Genomic DNA, 17,254 nt, shown 5'->3' on the forward strand with positions numbered 1-17,254 from the left:
CGGCTTGCGGGGCGGAACCGGCAAGCAACGCATAGAGAAACTCAGCGCAAACAGCAAAATCTGCTCCATTAATGGTGTATTAAAACATGTTTCTCGCCCGAGTCGGGGGAGCACGTCACGTCATATTACTCAATCGACGCGGCTTGCGGGGCGGAACCGGCGAGCAACGTGCATAGAGATAAGGCAAAATACACACACAAAATAGAAAATGCATCATGAGTCTCGCCTAAGTCAGGGAAGAGCATCATGTCAAATTCAGCTGAGAGATTCAGATAACTTCTGTAAAAATCTGCTATATAAACTGAATGCATATAACATGGGTGTCACCTAAGAGGGGGGAGAGTGACAGGTTATATTTCTCAATAAACGCGGCTCGCGGGCAGAACCGGCGAACAACGCGTAGAGAAGACTCAGTGCAAACAGCAGAAATATACTCCATTAAATTAAGCATATAAACATGTTTCTCACCCAAGCTAGGGAAGAAAGTCATGTCATATTTCTGAACTAATGCGGCTCGCGGAGGAGGGACCGGCGAACGACGCGCATTGAGAGAAATACACACACACTCAGATAGAAAATGTATCATGAGTCTCGCCTAAGTCAGGGGAGAGCATCATGTCAAATTCAGCCGAGAGTGAGAGCTCGCTCTCGCGCTCCCGAGTGAGAGCACGCATCCCCAACGAACGCGGTTTGCGGGGGAGGACCCGGCAAAAGACGCGTTCGGAGAAACGGCGTTTGAAGCAAACGCCAGCGAGAAAGTAAGAAAATAAGCTCTGTACTCACCTGACGGAAGACGGCAGGGGATGAGCTGAAAGCTCTCAGATGCTGAAGACGGCACAAGGGCGGCGCGGTGAACAGCTGCTAGAGAGCGAAGATCCGCAGAGCAAGGCTCTGCATGTGCCACAGCTATGGCGCGGCATTGAGGCAACGCCGCCGCTGTGAAAACGGCGATTGTAGCTCTTTTAGAGCGGCGAGAGCCGCTGGGAAAGCTCTTTTAGAAAGCGGCGTTAAGCCGCGGGAGAAGCTCTTAATACGGTGGCGGATGGCGGCAGGAGACGCGCTGAGAGGTGGCCGGAAGCGGGCGGCTCGAGAGCGGCGCTCGAGGCGGCAGTCTGCGAGGGCGCCGGCGCTGTCTTCGTTCGACGGTCTCAGCTCAGTCCGCTGCGGGTGCCTCTTCGACGGCGGCGAGAACTTCTCCCAGGCGAGCTTCTTCCAGGCGGCGAAGGCTTCAGCCGGAGATCAGCGAAGAGCGATATGAAGTCGTCGCTGAAGGAGAGAGAACTGAAATCCTATGGCGACGCGCCTGCTTATATAGCTACCCCGCCCATTTCGGCGGGAATATTCGCGGGCTTTGTCGCCATAGGCCGTGCAGCTATGCCGCGCCGTCATTGGTTCAACAACTTGTCTATGAGTGAACCAATGACGATGCAGTTACACTGCGTTATTGAAAAAGGCTTCAGTAACAGGGAAAAAGGAGACCTTTCCCATACGCAGTACGAGTGAAGTATCGAAAGGGAACCTTTACATATATACAACACTGACAGAAAAAAAAAAAAAAAAATTAAATTTGTACTTTTAGGTTGTAGCTATACAGTACCCTTAAAGGTAACCTTGTACCTCACCTTGTACCAAAGGTAACCTTTCTACCCTTATTGTAACAATAGATAAGATACAAAGGTGTCCCTTTGAGGAAGATGCTGTACCCCCATAGTGTACCCCTAAAGGTACTTTTTTCACTTTTTTTCTGACAAGGAGTGACTACAAAAAGTCAGATCCCCAAAACATAAGTGTTTAAGGATAAAGATAATAATGCTCCATGCACTGCTACAATCAAAGCCTTTGTCAGCCCTATGATTTCCACGCCCTCATTACAAGCTTGTGCACATGCCCTAATGAAGATCTACAGATACTTTTACACCTTATTTTTTACCTTAAGAGTGGGCACAACAATTTGTTTATTGAATGTGTCTGGCTTCCTGTGTTATCTGCTTCCAGTTATTTTTTAGCTGTACAAAACAGCTCGTTATGCTACTTGGTATTGCAAACTGGTATTTCTTACCATATTATTTTTGAGCCTGTCTGTTCTGTTGCTCAGTGCTCTCTAACATAGGTGTAAAGATATTGGAGCTTGGGCAGGGGGGAACTAATAATCTTCTCAGCCATCCTGACTATACATTTTAGTCTCCTGATGTCTGATTTGGTAGCTGAACCAGACAGTTATAGATGAACACAGGATAGACTCGATAACGGCGGAGTATAATAGTTTTAGTAGCTCCCGTGGCAGGTTGAAATTCCTCAGCTGACAAAGGAAGTTCAACTTCTGCTGGACCTTTTTCACTATGGAGTTTATGTGAGTGTCCGATTTCAGGTCCTGAGAGATGGTGGTGCCCAGGAACCTGAATGACTCCTATGTTGATTTCCTAAAAGAATTTGCAGATTTTCTCTCAGACTTATTGATCAACGTCGAGAAAATGCTGATTGTTGGAGTTATTAAGCTGGCAATTATTAAGCCTCTCATTAAGAAATTGCAATTAGATCCAAATGTATTGGCAAATTTCAGACCCATTTCAAATCTTCCATTTATGTCTAAAATACTAGAAAAAGTTGTGTCTGATCAATTGTGCTCCTTCTTACAAAAAATTATATCTATGAAAAATTTCAGCCAGGCCTTATCATAGCACAGAAACTGCACTTGTTAAAATTACAAATGACTTACTTCTAGCTTCTGACCAAGGCTGTATCTCAATACTAGTTTTACTTGATCTAGTTTTACTTGCTGCATTCGACACTATAGATCATAAAACACTCTTATATCGACTACAAAATTACAATGGTATTCAGGGACAGGCATTAAGGTGGTTTAGATCATATCTACCAGAACGTTACCATTTTGTATATTTAAACGGGGAAAAATCTAAGATCACATCAGTAAATTATGGAGTGCCGCAAGCATCTTGTGTTAGGCCCTCTGCTATGTAGTGATCAGCAGGCAGACATGAGGGCAGACGCCCCCATTACATCAACAGTCCCCTTTCATCTGCCATAATGAAAAGCACAGGACCTCAAAACTCACACCTCCAAGAGAAGCAAACAAGGAAATAGATAGGCTTGCAGATAAGCCTATCAAGACAATTACCCTGTCCATTTGTGCAAAGGAAGAATGATGACATTAGCATGCCATTGAGCAGGCTAATTCTATCACAATTCTCCCCATTATTCACCCCAGTCCCTCAGTCCTAAGACCTGAGGTGTGAACTGGTGAGTGAACTCCACTCATCAAACAAGTTTGCCATGTGGCTTGAAGTCACAAAGGACACAAAATAGACACACAGTGGACAAATGGAGCAAATCTTCTCCATTTCTATTATCTGAACTCTATATATTTAATGGGTGTTTGTGTACATGCAAAATATACAAACTTGCCTATTAAGGTATACATTAATGCAGAGGTAAAAGTTCAATATAACTCAATGATGTTTGATCTTAATGTTGCAGCACGATGTCTAGGTTAATCTGAAAGTGGTTTGAAAAGTGAATCATGCATAGGAAAAACTTTAAGGACATTGTTCTAAACATGAACTTTAAGCTATGCAAAAGAACCTCATGCAAGAGTGGGCCATCCAGTTACCACCTCTGACAGCATCAGCCAATAATAACACTGGATCTGAAAGGTGCCAATTTGCGTTTCCCTCCTTCTCGGGACAGGTTAAAAGATTGGTTTCTGAGACAGAGAATTGTTCCAGTTTGTCAGGTTACTGCAGTTTCCCGTTCTGGTTCCAGGCTCTAGTTCCTGTTCCTGTTCCAGTCCCGGTTCAAGGTTCTGGTCCCAAGATGTGCTAAGCTAAGTCCAACTCCACAGAGTTGTGAAGCTGCTCTCTCAAGACTCTGAAGCTCTACAGAGAGAAACAAGGAAGTTCAGCAAGAAGTGAATTTGGGGAGTTTGAAAACTGCAATGGAGACAACGACGACAAGCTTAGCCCCCCATCTTCAAGATATCTTCTGCACCAACTTCAAAATCCTCTCATCATAAATCCTCCAGATCTGCATGTTCTAGACTGCCTGGATCTACACTGACATCAGAATCTAAAGATCCTTCCGTCTGCGTGTTCCAAAGAATAAGGATCGTCTGCACATACATCAGAACTTTCAAGGCTGCTTCTTGTGCGTGTTCCAGGAAAAGGACCTTCTCTGTGCTCAAGGAGTTTAACATTCACAAGTACTTCGTGTTCAAGGCTGTGAAATGGATTCCAACTCCTTTCTTCCCACTGCATTGCTGCCCAGTTCAAAAAGAGGAAAATTCAGCAAGACCAGGCAGACGTAAATATCACTTACCAAACCTCTTTCTAGAGACCTTGGCATTAGTGTATATTGTCAGTATATGATTATCTAATTTGCATTAGATCTTGCATAGCTGATATCAGTTGATTACAAATAATCTCTTGGTTTATTTGTCGAATTCAGAATCCTACTCATTCACTTGCATTTATCAGTCTTTTTGCACTTTATCCACTCAGTAGTTGTTAGTTACTCTTGTCTATCCTTTTCTTATTAAAATCCATTTATTACATGATTGTTCTTTATTGTCAAGGTGAGACCCCTTGGCTGGTGCCCCAAAAATATTGGAAAGAATCATCTGACTCAATATTAATGTAATGATAGGTCGACAAGAGGGAGATCCATTTGCAGCTTTTATTCCACATTAAGGGCAGTACAGGAGTCACAAAACCAGTTAACAGGCAGAGGGTCGAGGTAGGCGGCAGACAGGGCAAACAAAGACAGGCAAGAGATCGAGGCAGGCGGCAGACAGGGATAACCAAGGTAACAGTCCAAACGGTAACAGGCAGAACAGACAGGGAAATGCTCGGAATTGTACACATGGGTAAACAAGACTTTGCAATGATGTGTGGAGAATGAAAGTCTTATATAGTCTGATTAATGTGCTGCAGCTGGGTGTGGTGATTAGTGATTAGTGTGGAGTGTGTGCAGGTGACTGGCAGGGAGGATTATGGGAATTGGAGTCCGGGAAGTGACAGGAACATGACAATTAATATTAATATTAATACAAAATATTAATATTTAAGCCATAAACCACTAAATTTGTGGTACTCTAGAGTGAGGCTAGTCCAAAAACAATAAAGCTATTTTCAATAAATATGCTGCCACTTGTTAATATTATAAGAAAACATGGAGTTAGTTTCCACTGCTATGCCGATGATACTCATATTTCATCACGACCAGATGAAATCTCTAAATTATCCAAATTGGCAGTGTGTCAAAGATATAAAACATTGGACGACTAGTAATTTTCTTCTATTAAATTCAGATAAGACCAACAAATTATTCTACCAAAAACCTGTACACATATTCTCTTAGACTACAATCTGCATTTAGAAGTATGTACTGTTACTGTATACAGTTATATATAGTACTATATATTAGACAGCAACTTGTCCTTTGAAAATCATATTTCGTATGTTGCAAAAACAGCCTTCTACCACCTCAGAAACAATCGCTAAGCTATGAAATATGTTGACTGATGTCTAGACTAGATTACTGTAATGTATTACTAGCTGTTTGTCCTGCATCCTCAATAAACAAGCTACAATTAGACAAAAATGCAGCTGCTAGAGATCTTACCAGGTCAAGAAAATATTTTACCAATTTTATCATCTCTACACTGGTTACCTATAAAGTTCTGTATCAGTTATAGAGTATTGCTACTGACCTATAAGGCCCTAAATGGTTTAGCTCCTGTGTATTTAACTTCTATCACCCTACAATCCTTCATGCTCTTTAAGATCACTAAAGGAGGGAGAGCTTTTTCACATTTGGCTCCTAAACTCTGGAATAGCCTTCCTGATAATGTTTGGGGCTCAGGCTCACTCACCCAGTTTAAATCTAGATTAAAGACGCATCTCTTTTGCTAGGCATTCACATAATTCACAACATTCCAAATTTTTCTACATATCCTAATCTTTGTTAACATGGATTTATTACTTCCATAAGCTCATTGTTTCTACCTCAAATTAATACTTTGTTTGCTAACTGTGTTATTTGTATATGTACATTTCTGAAATTACATAATTTGGACAGTCACCTCTGATCGGAGATTCGCAAGATAAATACTTAGGAGCACGGTTCGGAACCCAAGTTCGCGGTCCGGAGCTTAACCAGCGCACCGGCACATTTCCCCCCATCTGTGTCTGACCGCGTGTTTGAGCAGCACCACTGCCCTTCCATCTGGAATGTCCAACAAAATATCTGAATAGTCAAAAAATGGAAACATATTTTCTGGTGTATGTTGTTAAATATTAAGAAGTTTGTCTCTGGTAAAACTTACAGAAAAAGAATGACTAAACACAGAACAAACAAACAAAAACAACAGAAGAATTGGAGACCACCACACCGAGGCAGGCATTCGCAGTGCCATCTTGAATGATAAGTTGCATGCTGCTCTAGAAAGGCTTGTATTGCCTGGTACTACTGAAGTTTTTATATCACTCACTGCAAAAAAAAAAAAAAAAAAAAATGGGTGTGCACAATCAGCCAAAACAAGAACAGCAGCTTTCACAAAATGGAAAGAAGTTATTTAATTGAAAGAATGAACCGATAACTTGTACATTAACTTCAGCACTGTACTTAAGTGCACTTTTTGAGTATCTGTACTTAACTGGAGTATTTATTTATTTATTTTTTCTGGAAACTTCATATATGAATTTATCTTTTTGAATTTAACTACATTTAAAGGGATAGCTCGCCCAAAAATGAAAATTATCCCATGATTTACTTACCCTCAAGCCAGGTGTATATGACAATCTTATTTCAGATGAACACAATCAGAGATATATTTAAAAATATCCTTAGTCCTCCAAGGTTTATAATGGTTGTGAATGGTAATCCAAATTCTGAAGACAAAAAAAGGCATCCATCCATAAACAAACAAAAAAATAAATAAATAAATCCATACGACTCCAGGGGGTTAATAAAGGCCTTCTGAAGTGAATTGATGCATTTGTGTAAGACTAGTTTCCTTATTTAAAACGTATAAAGTAAAATAACGAGCTTCCGGTGTGACAGCCATACGCATTCAACACACGTCCAAAAAGCATTAACTTCTGCGACGTAGTACATAATGCCATGGCGTTCTACACAATGACATGACATACAACGTGTAGTACATCATGTCATTGTGTAGAACGCCATGGCATAGTGTACTACGTCGCGGAAGTTAACATATATACCTAGGATGGACACTGAACACTGATCAATTGGCAAAATGAAAGAAGACGGTTTCTCAGTGCAGTGCACGCACACATGGTCATACTTAGAAAGTATGTTATAGTTTTCTGAAAAGATTTGTTTTGTTTTAAATGCTTGCTTTGTTTGCCTAAAATAAACCATATCACAGCCTTCAAAAACTCGCCATCCAAACTGCCAGAAGCATATTGAAGTAAGTCTGTGCTTTTAGAGCTAAATTTTCAGTATGAAGTATGGTCAGTCAAAAGATTTTTATGGATTTTTGCCCACCAAGTTGCCATTGCTTTGTGGATACACCGCAAACGCATAGGTAATGTTCAACAATGACGTTAGTTAGCATGCAAAAATGTAGTTGGGCTACATTACAATACCTAATAACAAGGTAGCTGTATGCTAGCATGTCGGATGGAGCATCACTGACTGGCTTAAACCACCATGATGGCATAGCGTGCATACATACAAAATGCAACAATAATAAAACGATGCGTTGACATAAAGGAAATTTACTTTTGATATGCAAGTACTTTTAAAAGCAAGTACTTCTGAACTTTTACTTAAATAAAAATCTTTCTTTACAACTTTCACTTATAATGGAGTAATATTTGACCAGTAGTATCTATACTTTCACTCAAGTAATGGAGTGTACTTTGTCCACCTCTGCAACTGACCATATGCACGGTTACTTCCTGGTTTCAGTTAAGCCAGCTTTGGCATTTCCAGTGAACGTTTAGCTGTTATCGATACAAAACCATCAATGGTTGACTTTTTAATGTTGTATTTTTATTTCAATGCAGTTATCACACTTACCTAATTTGCCAATAAACCAGTTTTATTGATTGAAAAAATGATTAAGCTAATGGGAACATTTGAATAAGAAATGCGGTATCTGTAATTAGACACGCACATGCAACATTTTTAATGTGATGACCAACAACATTATTTATTCATCTTTCTGAGATTGTCCCCATTTGTAAAATCAAACATTTCAAGATATAGGAAATCTAACATTTGATAGAAAACACTTTTATTTGAAAATATTACTCACCCTCATGTCGTTCCACACCCGTAAGACCTTCGTTCATCTTCGGAACAGTGGCTCAGAGCACCAAAATCCTATGATTTTTGTAAATGAGGCTTTGTTACATCATAAGTGTTTTGAAACTTCAATTGTTCATGTGACTCTGGCAGTTGCGCTCCAAACCACTGATTCGAAACAAATGATTCTTAAGCTTTGAAGCTTCATGAAGCAGTGTTTTGAAATCGCCCATCCCTAGATATTGTTGAATAAAGTCACTATTTTGTTATTTTTGGTGCACAAAAAGTATTATAGTCACTTTATAGTATTAAGGTTGAACCACTGTAGTGACATGAACAGTTTTAAATATGTTTTTAGTAGCATTCTGGGCATTGAAAAAGGGAGTGTTACTTCTGGCAATGCATGCCTTACTGAGCCATCGGATTTTATCAAAAAATATCTTAATTTGTGTTTCGAAGATGAACGAAGGTCTTACAGGTGTGGAACGACATGAGGGTGAGTAATTAATGACATAATTTTTATTTTTGGGTGAACTAACCCTTTAAAGGTGCTCTAAGCAATCCTGGGCGGAGTAACTTCCTGTTGACGTTCGAAGTGTTGTCAAACAAAACAGAGGCTAGCTAGACCCTCCCTCCTCCTCCTCCTCCTCTTCCCCTCCGTGCTTCCTGAAACAGTCATGAACGCGCATTTAAAATCATTCTTGTCGGTTATTGGCTGGAGCATGTTTATTATGTTTTGTGGTCCAGACTGCACCAGTTTGTTTTTATTGCCGTTTTCGGAGCTTGTGGCAACTACAGAGACCACATTTTTTTTACAGTGTGTTCAGGGGACAGACAGCTAGCGGATAGTGAGGAGATGTTTGCTGTATGTGACAAAAAATTTTTGGCCTAAAAACGCGTGACATCGCTTATAACCAGCAGATGGCAGCAGAGGAGCATGTATTGGTTCATATTAGCCATTTCCTGTAATAGTTTTTCACTCACTTTGGCTTTTGAATGATTATTAAACATTATAAAATCACTAGGTTTAAAAATACATTTTGTTAAGGTGAAGTATGAAACTCACAAAATCTCATGAAAAACAATAACTTTTCTTGCAAATGCATTACAAAGGAAATTAAGAATTGAGCTTCTCCCTCCCTTCATAATCACTGAAGCTGTCAGTCAGTGCAGTGCATTGTACATTTACAGTGTGTTGACATTTTCTTCAAATGAAAGTGTGAAAACTGATGGTCGAATTGAATTTTGCCAACACATTTTTTTATGTCATGTCTTACATTTGAATAACTAAATTAACGCTTGCCCTGACTATTTAAGTGACCATATTCTGATTATATACTAAGTATTACACTACTGATGCTGTTAAAGCTTTTTCAGGACATTGAAGATACTGACACACCAACAGGTGACATTTCATCAAAAGTTTTCCAGCTGGCTTATATTATTGAAAAAGTTCTTAAGAACATTCTGTGCATATGGTCCATTGAGCAGAGCATTTGGTCCATTGAGCAGAATCCTCAGAATGTGTAGAGGCCTCAAAACCCGAAGACAAATTAATTAAAAACCATGCACAAGTGTGAAGGTTTGTTACCCATTATGTGTCTTATCTGCCTGTTCCTGAAAGGGTTCACTTTAATGTGTCCTGGGATTTGCCCCTGAATCGTCTGATTTTTGTTCATTCACACTGCCAATGATTTTCTGGAATCTGTGTGTGCGTTCACACACATCCTGTAAAGATTCCTTAAAGACACGTGACATCGATGTGACATGTAATGTCTCCACAGCGTCTTAAGTTTGCTTATGATCTGTAATTTCTCTTTCGAGAAACCATGCTCGTGCATTTTTGCTTCTGATTCGATCATAAACTAGCGCATCGCATACCGTTCCATATGCTGGCGAACAATCTCAGCTTCAGCATCATCACTACGACATACCCCATACTGCATTGATTACGACTTTTGTTCACACAGGGCGCATTCCCAGACTGATCCCAACAACGTTACAAGTTCCACATCCCGGAATCAATCCGGGGACGTGTTTGTGTTCACACAGAAGGCACTCTGGCAATGTTTATGGCAATTTTCTGGGATCAACGTGTTGTGTGAAAGGGGCTATACAAACACACAAACAAACACACACAATGAGCAGAGCTGATGAGCTGATGCACAGTATGAGATGAGGCACAAAAAATTCCTCCATAAGACAGTAAACACAGCAAGCACTGCACCTGAGCCCTCAGGAATACTGCATTTCCAACACCAACAATTGATGAGCTTCTTGCATTGCACAATAGGAACAGTAAAAACTAACAGAATTATTCATGGATGAGATTTTGAGCTTACATCTTCAAGGTAACAAGGCTCATTTTCTTATATATCAAACCATACCTTAAACACCTGAGGTTACCTTCAAATACTGATACTAAGAAGATAATATAGAGCAATAGAAAAAGTAAAAAGTAAAGCAGAACCAAGAATTAAGGAAGAAAAATTCTGTGAATAAATTGAATTGATAGAGTGCGTGTGAATGGAAATGAAGAAAAATAAACAGAGAGTTGACCTCTGGGTGAACTGACTGCTGTCATTGTGGCAGCAGCTGTTAATCTGCCCATCTCTCTGTCAGGTGCAATGAGAACGCAGTTGTTTTTAAATGACATCTCCAAAGTAACTCAAACTTTGCCACTGCCCGGTAATCACTCACTATTGATAGGTCAAACACCTTGAAGGAAGGAACAGAAGAAAAAAAAATGAAAGTAACAAATTGAAAGTGTTAAGGAGGCTGAGAAAAGCATACCTTCAAATAAGTGAGCTAGAATGACTAGGAAGCCTCAGCTTATCTGAATTCTTTCAGAATCAGAAAAGATGTGGGCATTTGATGGGATGCTATTAAGATATTACGACCATTAGTAAAGACAACATAATATGATTATATACAATAGTTATGGACCACAAATTTGATTCACTAATTCACTCAACCAATTCGTTCAAAACACTGATTCATTCAAGACTGAAAAAAAAACCCCACGTTCCCACTCCCAACTTGTCACATATTGACGCTTGGTCAGGACCCCTTTTTGTCACTTTATAAAGCACAGGGTACCCCTTTAGCATCAACGTGCAGGGTACTCCATTGCTTTCAGTTGTATGCCTTATGCATCAGATTTAATTCTTTGCATTTGTAAAAGTAGAAATGATTTTATAAATATTTATTCTTCCAGAGATACACTATATTGCCAAAAGTTTTTGAACACCCCTCCAAATCATTGAATTCAGGTTTTCCAATCACTTCCATGGCCACACAGTATAAAATCAAGCACCTAGGCATGCAGACTGCTTCTACAAACTTTTGTGAAAGAATGGGTCGCTCTCAGGTGCTCAGTGAATTCAAGCGTGGTACCGTGATAGGTTGCCACCTGTGCAATAAGTCCATTTGTGAAATTTCTTCAGTACTAAATATTCCATGGTCAAAGTGGAAGCAATTGGGAACAACAGCAACTCAGCCACGAAGTGGTAGGCCATGTAAAATCACAGAGTGGGGTCAGCACACAGTGCACAGAAGTCGGCAACTTTCTACGGAGTCAATAGCTACAGACCTCCAAACTTTGTATTAGCTCAAGAACAGTGTGTAGAGAGTTTCATGGAATGGGTTTCCATGGCCGAGCAGCTGCATCCAAGCCTTACAGTATATCACCAAGTGCAATGCAAAGCGTCAGATGCAGTGGTCTCTGGAGTGAGAAATCATGCTTCTCTGTCTGGCAATCCGATGGAGAAGTCTGGGTTTGGCGGTTGCAAGGAGAACTTATCTGGTACTTGCCTGACTGCAAGTGTAAAGTTTGGTGGAGGGGGCATTATGGTGTGGGGTTGTTTTTCAGGGGTTGGGCTTGGCCCCTTAGTTCCAGTGAAAGGAACTCTTAATGCTTCAGCATACCAAGACATTTTGGACAATTTCATGCTCCCAACTTTGTGGGAACAGTTTGGGGATGGCCCATTCCTGTTCCAGCATGACTGCGCACCAGTGCACAAATCAAGGTCCATAAAGACATGGATGAGCGAGTTTGGTGTGGAGGAACTTGACTGGCCTGCACAGAGTCATGTCCTCAACTCGACAGAATACCTTTGGGATGAATTAGAGCGGAGACTGCAAGCCAGGCCTTCTCGTCCAACATCAGTGCCTGACCCCACAAATGCACTTCTAGAAGAATGGTCAAAAATTCCCATAAATACACTCCTAAACCTTGTGGAAAGCCTTCTCAGAAGAGTTGAAGCTGTAATAGCTGCAAAGGGTGGGCCAACTCCATATTAAACCCTATGGATTAAGAATGGGATGTCATTACAGTTCATGTGCATGTAAAGGCAGGAGTCCCAAAAAGGTCTAAATCCAGGTGATCACTTATATCAGTGTTTTATCATCCAGTCATAAATCTTGTTATAGTTTTTGTGCAATTATGCAGAATGTAAGATGGTAAATATTTAATTGATGAGTTGTCAATACAATATATAACAATACAATATATAGGGTATGATTTTACCTCAAAATTCAACATATTGGCAAAATAATAAATGCAAATCCATGTTTTGCTGCCTGGAGTCCAGTTGTCCTTTTCTTTTGCTTTCAGCAGTCTGTAAAAATATACCTCACATTTCTTGTCAAATCTATTTGTACAGTCAATTGCAAAGCTCTTTCCCTTTTTGAATGTGTTTTATGTGTTTTTCGTGGCATTCACGTTGAAAACCAATGCTGCAGATGTTTTGACTCTCATTGGGCATAACCAGTCACAACGACAGACGGTGACATCACATGCATACTCTCTATTGCGTTTCTCAGGAGCTAATTAAATAGCGAATTCAGCAGGCAAAACTGCATCATCTCACTAAGAATTGTGCAATCGGGAATTTAGCGAGAGGAATTCATTCCCCCCATGATATTGAAGAACAAAGTTGTTATTTTTGTTTTGTTTTTGGGCATAAAAAGTATTCTCGTCGCTTCATGCAGTCATGTTGATGGTTTTAATGATGTCTTTAGTACCTTTCTGGACCTTCCAAACTATGCAATTGTCAATCATCTTTGATGATAGTGGTCCTAACAGAACACCTAATTACTGCTTGTTAATAATTATTAAGGTAGTTCTTAAGTTTAGGTATTAGGTAGGATTAAGGGATGTAGAATATGGTCATGCAGAATAAGACATTAGGCTAATATGTACTTTATAAGTACTAATAAACTGCCAATATCCTAGTAATATGAATGCTAATAAGCAACTGGTTAACAGTGAGAATTGAACCCTAAACTAAAGTGTTACCACACATTTGAATAAAAATCAGCAAGTAACATATTATACAATTTTACAAAATACTTTACAATCAAATTTTGATGGACACAATCAAGCCTGTCCTACATTTTTTTCGTTAAAAAAGCCATTTTTCTAAGAAATATGTCAAAATAGTGAAGAAAGACATTTGAAATTTTTGCTTTCATTCCAACTTTAAAAGAGAAGTGGGCCATCAAGTTCCGCTGCGTACATCAGTTTTTGTATCGTTGAATTATCTAAAACAGGGGTTCTAAACTCTGTTTTGCTCCAACCCTAATCAAACATACCTGAACAACCTAATCAAGGTCTTCAGGATTATAAAATTATAAGCAGGTTAATTTGATCAAGGTTGGAGCTAAATGCAGGAAAGTGGACTTTGAGTGCCAGAGTTGAGAACCCCTGATCTAAAACATCCTTCAAAATATGGAGAGTTTAACTGATGGATAAAAAGTTAGATCAATCAATTCATAATCAATGTAAAATAATTACTGCATACCATTTTGTAATGTAAAACTTTGTTTTGTGTGTGCCATATTGTAATGTAAAAAACTGATTTTACCTGCTTTTTAGAGCTTTTGAAGAGCTGAGCAATGATGTGGTCTGTGAGACCAGAATTACATAATTAATTTAATATTCTACAAAGAAGCACTTGTTCACTTAAATTGAGTAAACAAGCACATTCTAAAATTAACGTGCACAACTTGTGTAAAATAATTTAGCCTCATTACCTTTAGGATTATTCTGAAGTGTCAGAGCTGTCTTTGCATACCCTTAGCAATTTGCTGATTTTATACTCATTAATGTCAGTCAAAACTCATATTGCCTTGGAGAAACTAGGTTTTAAGCTCCAGTGGTGACAGAAACCTCTGTTTACGGCAACCTTTTAGTCACAAGCTGATCTCATTAAAAACACTTAAACAGCACCAAAGTTATGCAGCAAATATAACATTTGGAGAACTTTAGCCAGTCAATGAATGCTATGTTTATTATGTAATGATTAAATATTTCACTTCAGTAACCTTGGGAGATGTAAAGGTAAATGGAAGCTCAATTTTAAAAATAACAATTTCAAAACTTAACGTAATTGCATGTTTTCAGTTTTGTACTGGGTTTGACATGCAACAAACCTTTCTAAACTACAAAAAAAAAAAAAATGTTTTGATAGTTATCTACATACAGTTGAGGGCAAGTTTTGATCCTCCTTGCAGAATCTCCAAGATGTTTATCATTTGAAAAAAATTAGAGAGGTCAAGCACTGGACTGCTTTTCCCAAAAGCACTGTAAGCCTAAGTAGAATGTGACTAGTTTGTACTTAGGCTTAGAATGCTTTTGGGAAAAAGCCCAAAAATATTATATTCACTGCACATACATGCGCATTGGCTCGTCTAGCCTGACAAATACTTTTTAATGCTATTTGAGCATAAGAAACATCATATATGGGACAGTCAGATTTTGTTGCTGATTTGAAATATGTTATTTAATTGTAAGTTCGCCAAGCAGTTTTTGAGATTTCAGGATTCCCCCATTCAAATAGATAGGACTTGGATGCCTGAAATAGCTGCCTGGAAGTGTTGCAAATATGGCCGCGGAGTGAACAGACTTTCCTTGAAAGGGACGTTGGCTACATTCACTATAGCAGTTTGCAGCATGCTTCAGAGTTTCTCTGGATTCAGCATCTATAGATAAGTGAATGGTTTTCTTGTGCTATATCACTGTGCGCTTGCGTTGTCTGCTTTATCGGTTTCTTATGAAGTAGTAACACAAGGTTAATTTATTTGTTATGTTAACAGTCCTGTTTAATGCTCAGAGTGAATTGCTGGGCATGTTAGCAGCTAGTGAATAAGCATATTGCATTTATGCTGCAGCAGTAAGCAGACAATGTAGTTGCATGAGGAAACAGGAATAAGCTTTGCTGAACTCTTCAAAGTGAAATAGGCTTTCACTTTTGTATTCACATATCAAACGGTGCTAAAGCAATCCTAGTTTTTTTTTGCAGCATGTATAGTCATGTGTTGGCAAATGAATCGATCATGCAATGATTATGGGATTCACTATCAAATTTGCTTTGGGTCCACATCAAATACAGTACTTTAGTGCAGCAGTAGCAATTCAGATTGCATGTAGCGAAAATATAACAGCAGCAGCATGCATAAATTCAGACGGTAATGTTAGAGATTTTGCTAACAAGCAGCTGCATGCATAGCTATTTATAATGTTGCAAATAATATTAGCAGTGCAATGACAATATATATAAAAAAAAAAATCACTGACTTTGTGCAGCAGCATCATTCTATGTTTAGCAAACTCAGATTGTAATGTTTGTTAATAGTATTAACAGCAGCAGCATGCATAGCAAACTCAGATTGCAACTATGCAAACTGTATTAACAGCAACATCAACAAATTCAGTATTGCATGAAGTAAATATCATTATATCAAAAAAAAGATCATAAATATCAAATATCATTGTGATAGTGTGATAAAAACATATTTGTGATAACTTTGCAATTATTAAAAACAAAACAAAAAAACCCTGAAACATTACATTGACATAGGTATTCAGACCCTTTGCTTTGACATTTAAAATTTAGGTCAGGTGCATTCCATTTCTCTGGATCATGTTTGAAATGTTTCTACACATTGATTGGAGTAAATCTGTGGCAAATTCAATTCAAAAACACACCTAATTATAAGGTCTAACAGCTGAAAATGCATATCAAAGCAAAAACCGAGGCATGATGTCAAAGGAACTGCCTGCAGAGCACAAAGACAGGATTGTGTCAAGGCACAGATCTGGGGAAGGCTGCAAAAAATTCTGCTGAACTGAACATTCTAAAGAGCAAGAAAATACAGGACTCTTCCATGAGCTGGTCGTTTATGATAGAGTTGCTAGAGAGAAGCCTCTCTCTCAGGGGTCACTATGATTTTGCCAAGTAAGACATGTTCCTGGAGAAACATATTTTGTTGATCCTGGAACAACATTCCAGTCTGAACAGTCTTAACCCTATTCCTACCCCTAAACCTAATCCTACCCATAACTTATCCCTAAAATCAGAGGGGAATGGTAGGTGAATAACATTGATGTAGAAGCACCTAACCCTGGTTGCAAGCCTAAACTTGACATAAACAGTAAACTTGTCCCTCAAATCTGATTAGTTGATTGGAATGTTGTTCCAGGATCAACAAAGATGTCTTACTTGGCAAAATCATGGTGACCCTCTCTCATGCCCGTTTACACTAGTGCATTTTCATTTTGCTATGGTTACACCTGTCGTTTACTCTACTCTGGCGTTTTCGAACCTCGAAAATGGAGACTTTCGAAAATGCTGCAGACTCCGTTTTAGTTTGAAAACCCCGGGGTTGCCTTTCAGTATAAACAGACCAAAGCGGAGACTTTTGAAAACAATTGCGTGGCTGCCCACGTTCGCTCTTTTCTATCCTTTCGGCCGTGTAGAGTAGACAGAGATTGTTTCTGAAACGCTGTGGAAACGCCAATGTAAAAAATTTTAAAACAAAAACGCACTAGTGTAAACGGGGCCTCAATGCATGACACATGAAAGCCTGCTTGAAATTTGCAAAAATGCACCTAAAGGACTCTCAGACTGTGAGGAACATAGATTCTGTGATCTGATGAACCTCATTTTCAAGCATCTGT

The sequence above is a fragment of the Megalobrama amblycephala genome, linkage group LG17, assembly GCF_018812025.1.
Source record: "Megalobrama amblycephala isolate DHTTF-2021 linkage group LG17, ASM1881202v1, whole genome shotgun sequence".
Taxonomy (NCBI): Eukaryota; Metazoa; Chordata; class Actinopteri; order Cypriniformes; family Xenocyprididae; genus Megalobrama; species Megalobrama amblycephala.